Here is a 7,688-nt window from a genome sequence, read left to right on the forward strand (position 1 = left end):
TAAAGAAGCTTCTTAGTCTATTGCTCTCAGGAACTACAGCATCATTTCTACCTTGAGTCAAATGGCTGCAATTCAGCATTCTCCTTCATGTTCTGGCTAATCATAATTTTTTATTCAGTGGGGTTCATAAATAAAAGAAGATTTCTCTCCCTAATTTCATAAAATAATTTGTAACACATCTTAAAGGGAACTTCCGTCCCCAGAACCCAGGTCTGTGCCTTGACATTGCCAAGGCTTTTTTTAGTCTCTTTAAAAGGACAAGAAGTTAAACTTGACTCCAAAACCATGCATTACTTTGATATAATGCAAATTCAGACAGCTGTTAGTTTATGCAGATAGGCAGACTACTATAAAAATATGGAACATTTATTTTTTTCCAGTAATGAAAAATTCACTCAGATCTTACCAAATACCTTGATGTTTGGGTATTTAAACTCCAGCCACACCTCTTTTTTCTTTTATAAATTATGTGCATATAAACATACTTTCACTATTCATCCTCAATACAACATATACAAAAAAAATGAATTCTTTAAGAACAAACTGGTCATTCCTAGAGGAGAGGTAGGTGCGGGGATGAGTGAAATAGGTGGAGGGGATTAAAAGTACAATTCTCTTGATGAGCACTGAGTAATGTATAGAATTGTTGAATCACTATATTATACACCTGAAACTAATATAACTTTGTATGTTAACTAAACTGGAATTAAAATTTTTAAAAACTCTAGAAAAAAAATTAACTCTTTACTCCTTGAACCCAAGCAATACATACCGTTAATTAAATTGCAAGTTAATGAGGGGCACCTGCTGATTCAGTTGGAAGAGCATTAGACTCTTGATCTTGGGGTTGTGAATTTGAGCTCCACATTGGGTGCAGAGATTACTAATATATATATATTTTTTAATAAATAAATTATAAATTAATGAAAACTACTTTAAATTCTAAAACAGCAAAATGACTACCTCTTGTCCAGAGGCCCTACTGATGCTCTTGATGATCTCAAAATTTATGCATATAATTTGTGATTAAAAGGCAGATAAGGTAAACTTAGTCTGTCCATCCTTTCAAAGCTTGTCCAAAGCAAAGATTCTCCAGCTGACCTTTAGTCGACAAAACTACAGGCCCAACAGTTAAAACCAGAGAATGTCTGCCATTGGTGAAGAGAGTCAAAGATTTCAAAAGAAGGGTTAGTCAATAATGTACTGGCAGGTCATTTCTGAAAAGCAAAAATGACATTTAAACCATAGCGTCATTATTTGGGGGAAAGGTTCCTTTCTTTTTCCAACTTCATTCATTTAAAAATATGGAGCCTGATTTACTTTCCACTGTGATTTTATATAATTCTCACTGTTTGTATATTCTGCCGCTAATGGCACCACCCTGAAAGCACTGGTGCTGGGTCTTTCCATGCCACCTTCACCACGGATTTGCTGTATTTACGGACCCTTGACTTCCGTAAAGGGGGAGGAAGAATCAAACAACCGATGTGATTTCTCTTGGCAATGTACAGTGCTTTCTCAAATGGATACACTAGTCTGCAGTCTTTGGCTGGCTTCCATGCTTTGACTTGGCATTCAGGTGGCTCACTGTGGCTGTTCATCAATGAGTCAGGTGATGTCATGATCTTGAGTTCTCCATTTGATGCCATGACACTCACCACATTATAAGTGGAGTCAATGAGATCTATCTGCCTGTATCTTATCTAAGATCTTATCCTGTTCCCTCCTGCATTCCACTCCCAACCGAGGCATCCTTTTCTACTTCTGCAGGGGCTAGATATAGAGTGATGTAAAGACCTCTAATCTTGATCCAGTTCTATTATTCATAGAGCCTATGCCCTTTTTCATCACAGTGCAAATCTATTTCTGATTTTTAAAAACCTTTCTGGAGATCAGAGGAAAATTCTAGAATACAGATAAAATTTTGAGTAATGCTAGCTTGATAGTTGATCATTGAAGACTTTGTTTTGGATGAATTTGCCTAAGAAAAGAGTGAAAAGACTAGAGGGCCTTGAGGATTTCCTAATTTTCAACATATTAAATATTTAGTGACTTATTAAATTATGGATATCATGTGTATTTTAATATTAACATGGAGGTATTCTTTAGGGCATTCACAGTCCCTTCCAACCTAGAGATTATATGATTCCATGAGTTACTTTCAGATTACCTGAAAATTACTTTCACCCTTGAGGAGAAAGAATTGATCAAACAAATGGATCAAAGCAATCAGTTCAGCTGACTTAATGACTTTTCTTGATTATTATAAGTTGTCATTTGCTGTAAATCTCATTAAATCACAGCAAAGTACACTTGTGCTGTGATAGTGGCAACATTAATAACATTAACTGGGGGACAGGGACAACTTCATTTTTTCTTATCACAAAAATTCTAATTGGAGAGGAAATCAGAAATGCAGAATATTATAAAGGAGAAAATAAAAACAGTCCACAATTCCACTGCCAGAAATGACCTTCTCCATACTATTAGCCATTACTTTTTAATGATGTATTCTAAATCATTAAATGAGTATTATGCTAATACTCATACTCAAGCAAAAAGATACGTGTATATGCTATATACGGATATAGCATATTGTGTTTATTATTGTATCATCATAACGAAAAATTGAAAATTACCCCATTTATAGGGAATTGGTTAAACAAATCATGTGCCATCAAAGTAAAGGACTATTATGTGAGAAAGTGTGGGACATTTGCTTGAGTTAGCACTTCATCACAGTCAACCACAGGGGATAACATAATTGTGATGGCCCTTGGTATGGCATGCCATGGATTATTAGTATTCCCTTTCTCACTGGCAGTGTACTTAGTATGGCATTCAAGGCCAAGGGCATGACTTAGTCAATCCCAAAATCCCATCTTTGTGAGGTTTTTTGGGTGACCACATTTGGTACTAAGTACAGAATAAGGCCAAGTCAAAGCAGGAAAGCAAAAACCACAGTTTTCAAAAGAGAAATTTTATTCAGAGGGATTGATTAAACAGTTATTGGAGAATCGAAAACATGAAAAGAGGACACTGAGGTAAAATACAGCTAGCAATTTCAGAATGCCCTATCACCTCAATGGCAAGGGGTACAAAGAGAAAAGATCGCGGTAATTAGTGTCTAAAGCTTGGAAGAGAAGGGCCACAGAACTGGAACTCAGGTTTCTGAGAAGAGCTGGTGGTGGTAGCTCAGGAGCTCAAAGGAGGGTCCTGTGAAGTTGGGACATTAATGTTTCTTATTTTATAGGGTTCTTGTGTGGGTTAAATTATATTATACATGTGAAGCCCTTAGCTATTTTTATTAGTGGGTGGTAATGCAGGCCAGTAGTTAAGTGCAGAAATCTTAAGTTTGGCTGCCTGGGTTTAAATCTCAATTCTAAGGGCACCTGGGTGGCTCAGTTGGTTGAGCGTCTGCCTTCAGCTCAGGTCATGATTCCAGAGTTCTGGTATCAAGCCCCGCATCAGGCTCCCTGCATGGCAGAGAGCCTGCTTCTCCCTCTCCCTTTGCTGCTCCCCCTGCTTGTTCCCTCTCTCTCTCTCTGTCAAATAAATAAATAAAATATTTTAAATTAAAAAAAAATCTTAATTCTAAGAATTACTGAAATTCACTAAATCTTACTAGCATATCAAACTGGACTATTTGTAATAAGATCGATATAAATTTTCAAAGCAACCCTAAAATGTAAGTAGTATTCTTTTTCCCATTTCACAGATTAGAAAACTGAGTTATAATAAGGTCAAATAATTTTCCCAAGGCTACATAGTTCATAAGTGGCAGAACTTGTATTGAATCAGGATTCTTTAAAATACTTACCCCCATCTAATACATTATATATATTTACTTGTTTATCTTCCCTGCCCAGTAGACTATATGTTCTGTGAGAATAACAATTATTTGTTTATTTGTTTGTTTGTTAATTGCTACTTTCCCAGCCCTTTGATCAGAGTATGGCACATAATGGGCATTGAATAAATATTTGTTGAATGGATATGAACCAAGCAGGGAAACTCCAAAAAAAAAGAATAATTATATAAACTTTCACTTCATAATGGCCACAATATTGAGAAATAGTAAGCTAGATATTACGTAGGATAGGTATTATTTTGCCCGAATTGTGTATAGAAAACAATTTTTTAAAAGTGAAATTCATTCCTTCCAAGTCACATACTTGCAAGCCTCTCGGCCTCTGGATTACCAGCCCATAGTTCAATTCTGTACTTTTAATTTGGAACAGAAGGTCAAGAAAGAGAATCATAGAATGTGGGGAAAGAGGGAGCTAGGCTCATGATAAATTTTTTGCAATATCAGTGTACTCTGTGGGCCACAGTTTGAAGTCTTCCAGGCTGACTGCTGTGGAAAATGCTACAGCAGGAATAATGAAGTGTATCATTACTATAGTTGCAGGTGAACGAAAATGTCAGTATCACTTTCTCCCTGATCTGAATACTCTTAAAGATGTAGTTTCAACTCAAAGTCAACATTACTTAGTCAAATTTCCTCTGGTTCTGTCCAGAAATCATGAATAAAAACTTCTGAAACTCTGAAAAGCATGGGAACGAGATAAAAATGAGTCTACTTTATGTTTCCCAGACAGCAACATCAGTTATAATCACTGGTTAAATATTCGAAGACTTCAAAGCAGCATTTAGAGAATTAAGTAGTTAAACACAACCTGGCCATTGTATTTGAACTTCACAGGGTTTTGTAAATCTCAATTAATTAGTGTTTATAAGCCATCATGAGATCATTGGATAAATAGTAGATAATAATAATTAAGAGTATTACATGAAATGCATTATTACCTTTAAACTCTCATGAAAATTGCTAAAATCAAAGAGAACGCCAAATGGCAAAGCCCATAAAAATAATTTTCAAATGTGTGTCACTTATTTAGTCTGAGCCTTGAAAAAGTTTCAAAATTAGTTAACTGTCATGAAAACCTGAAATGTTTTTTATATACGGTAAAAATAGAAGCACAAAGAGATACAAAGGACATCTAGAAACAAAGCATCATTTTCCTTAATCCCAGTCTTTATGTCAATTTGGAGCAAAGACTAGAGAATCATAATTGAGGAAAAACCTGTTTACCAAACAAGACAATAAAGAAACAAGTTTGTAACTGTTGGATCTAGTTGATAACAATAAGCACACATTTTCGTTGCAAACACTAGCAGGCTCTTGGTCTTAAAATAGTTTCTATTGCAAAAGAAGTCAGTCATTACAAATTTTCACTTAAATTTTGGTCTAAATCATAAACAAATGCCAGTGTCAACATGTTTGTTTATGAGCTGTAAGCCTGAAAGATTTTCCAGCTTTGTAAAATTGAATGCAATCTTCTCATTGTAGTTCTAAGATGGTTTATAGAATGAATAGAGATGGTAAGGCTGACACACAAGTTTCTCAAGTAAATCCTTATTGCACACAAACTCTTCTCCCTGCATCCTTTAGGAAACAGAGCTCTTCAGGAATGCAAACAAGCCTATGAGAGTTTATTTTTTGTTAGTCCATAGTGATTTATACCAATAATGGCCAATTCTGTGTTCCAGTAGGGATCAGTAATCTTCTTTTCCTACCTGAAAATCAGGGAGTTGAAAATTTATAGAGAAAAGCACTGAGCAACAGGTGAGCATACTTGTCAGGATCCCTTTGCCAATGCTTTTCACTTAGACCCTTTTCAGGTGTACCACTTGCTCTGTCAGCAGCATGGCTTTGGGCAGCAGGGAACTCTCCGGCTCTAACAGAATGCAAGTGGAAATTCAAGGATGAGATTGAGATGACAAACTTTTTTTTTTTTTTTAACATTTGGCACTGTTGGTTTTTCTCCCTTCTGATTTTGAAAACAGAAATTGATTTGATTTACACAACAAGAGTTGGCACAGACTACATCAGCTTCTAAAAGTAAACTATTTCAGAAGTATTTTAGAAAGACTGATAAACAGAAGATAAAATAATCAAGATTAGTATAAAATATCCACTTATTTAAAGTTAAGTTACATTCATAGAGATTTTGAAAACATTTAAACCAACATATCTGTTATTTATTGCTGAATATCAACTTGTAGACATTGTCAAATCTTTACAGACAACATGGGCTCAGTGTATTTTTTTCCCAAAGTGATTTTGAAAATACTATGTACTTTCTTTTTTCTTATTTAAATTCAATTAACCAACATATAGTACATCGTTACTTTTAGATGTAGAGTTCATTAATTCATCAGTTGCGTATAACATCCAGTGCTCATCACATCTCGAGCCCTTCTTAACGCCCGTCACCCAATTACCCCATCCCCCCACCCACCTCCCTTCCAGCAACCCTCAGTTTGTTTCCTAGAGTTAAGAGTCTCTCATGGTTTGTCTCCTTCTCTGATGACTTCCCTTCAGGTTTCCCTCCTATGTACTTTCAACATGTGTTGCATTTTTAAATTTTCACATGCCCATTTTCCTTAACACAAAAAACATTGTCCCATCTACACAGTAAAAAGCCATAAACTATTTTAAGTACTAGGCTATCTTTTTTAGAAGCCTCTTAATTATGTGCTTAAAAAGCTTTTGTTGCTTATGGAATATTTTTAAGTTATGGTCATTTTTTTTTTCTGTCAGACCTAAAGATATATGATACATGAATTTGCTTCCCTAAAACCATATGCTTACAATTTCTCCTGGTTTGTTTTTTAATAAGGTTTTCCATAAAGTCTAACTCATTTTTCTTTATAATCAACATTGTACCCACTTTGGGGAGTTGCTTTTTTTCTTCAGTCCACCTAAAACTGGTGTTATCTGTTATTTCTTCACAAAACGTCTTTAATGACTTTTTCAGATTTCACTTTTAACTTCTCTAAATTTCTTCAAGCTATATCTTGATGCTTCTGAAGCTTGTTGGGAGATTTTATAAAGCAAGAAAAGTTAATGATAAAATTACACAATAATCCATGTGTTAAATCTGAATAAATATTTCTTGATAATTGGACTTTGGAGATTCCAAGAGTTGGGAAAGAACAAGCCACTGGGTTCCTTCTTGTGCCCAGGAGCAGACAATGTAAGTCAGGTGTGTATACTTAGCTTTATGACCAGACACTGCTTGACCTTTATTATTGCCTTTGATCTCCTGAATCTGGGCCTCCACTGTCACCAGACCTTCATGAAGCTACACTTTAACAAAAAAGCTGCTTTCTTTATTTGATTCTGTCCTTTCCCCTGTATTTTGACCCAACTCCCTCTGATACCCCACTCAGATATCCCAAAAGAATATTTATGAGAAAATGAGATCAATACAATAGTATTTTTTAAAGTACACTGTATTGGGGCACCTGGGTGGCTCAGTCAACCTTGGGCTCGGGTCATGACCCCAGAGTCCTGAAATCAAGCCCCTCATGGAGCTCCCTGCTCAGTGGGTTATCTGCTTCTCCCTCTCCCTCTGTCTCTCCCCCTGCTTGTGCTCTGTCTCTCTCTCTTAGAAATAAATAAAATCTTTTTTTAAAAGTACACTGTATTATTTTTTAAGGGGCTTTATTATTTTTTCTTCTGGTGGTTTTGGTGGCTCAGTTAAGCACCGACTCTTGATTCCGCCTCAGGTCATGATCTTAGGGTCCTGAGATGGAGCCGCATGTGGGCTCTGTGCTGTGCATGGAACCTGCTTAAGATTCTCTCCCTCCCCCCCCGGCCCTCCCTCACCACACATTCA

The sequence above is a fragment of the Neomonachus schauinslandi genome, chromosome 11 (genome assembly GCF_002201575.2).
Source record: "Neomonachus schauinslandi chromosome 11, ASM220157v2, whole genome shotgun sequence".
Lineage (NCBI taxonomy): Eukaryota > Metazoa > Chordata > Mammalia > Carnivora > Phocidae > Neomonachus > Neomonachus schauinslandi.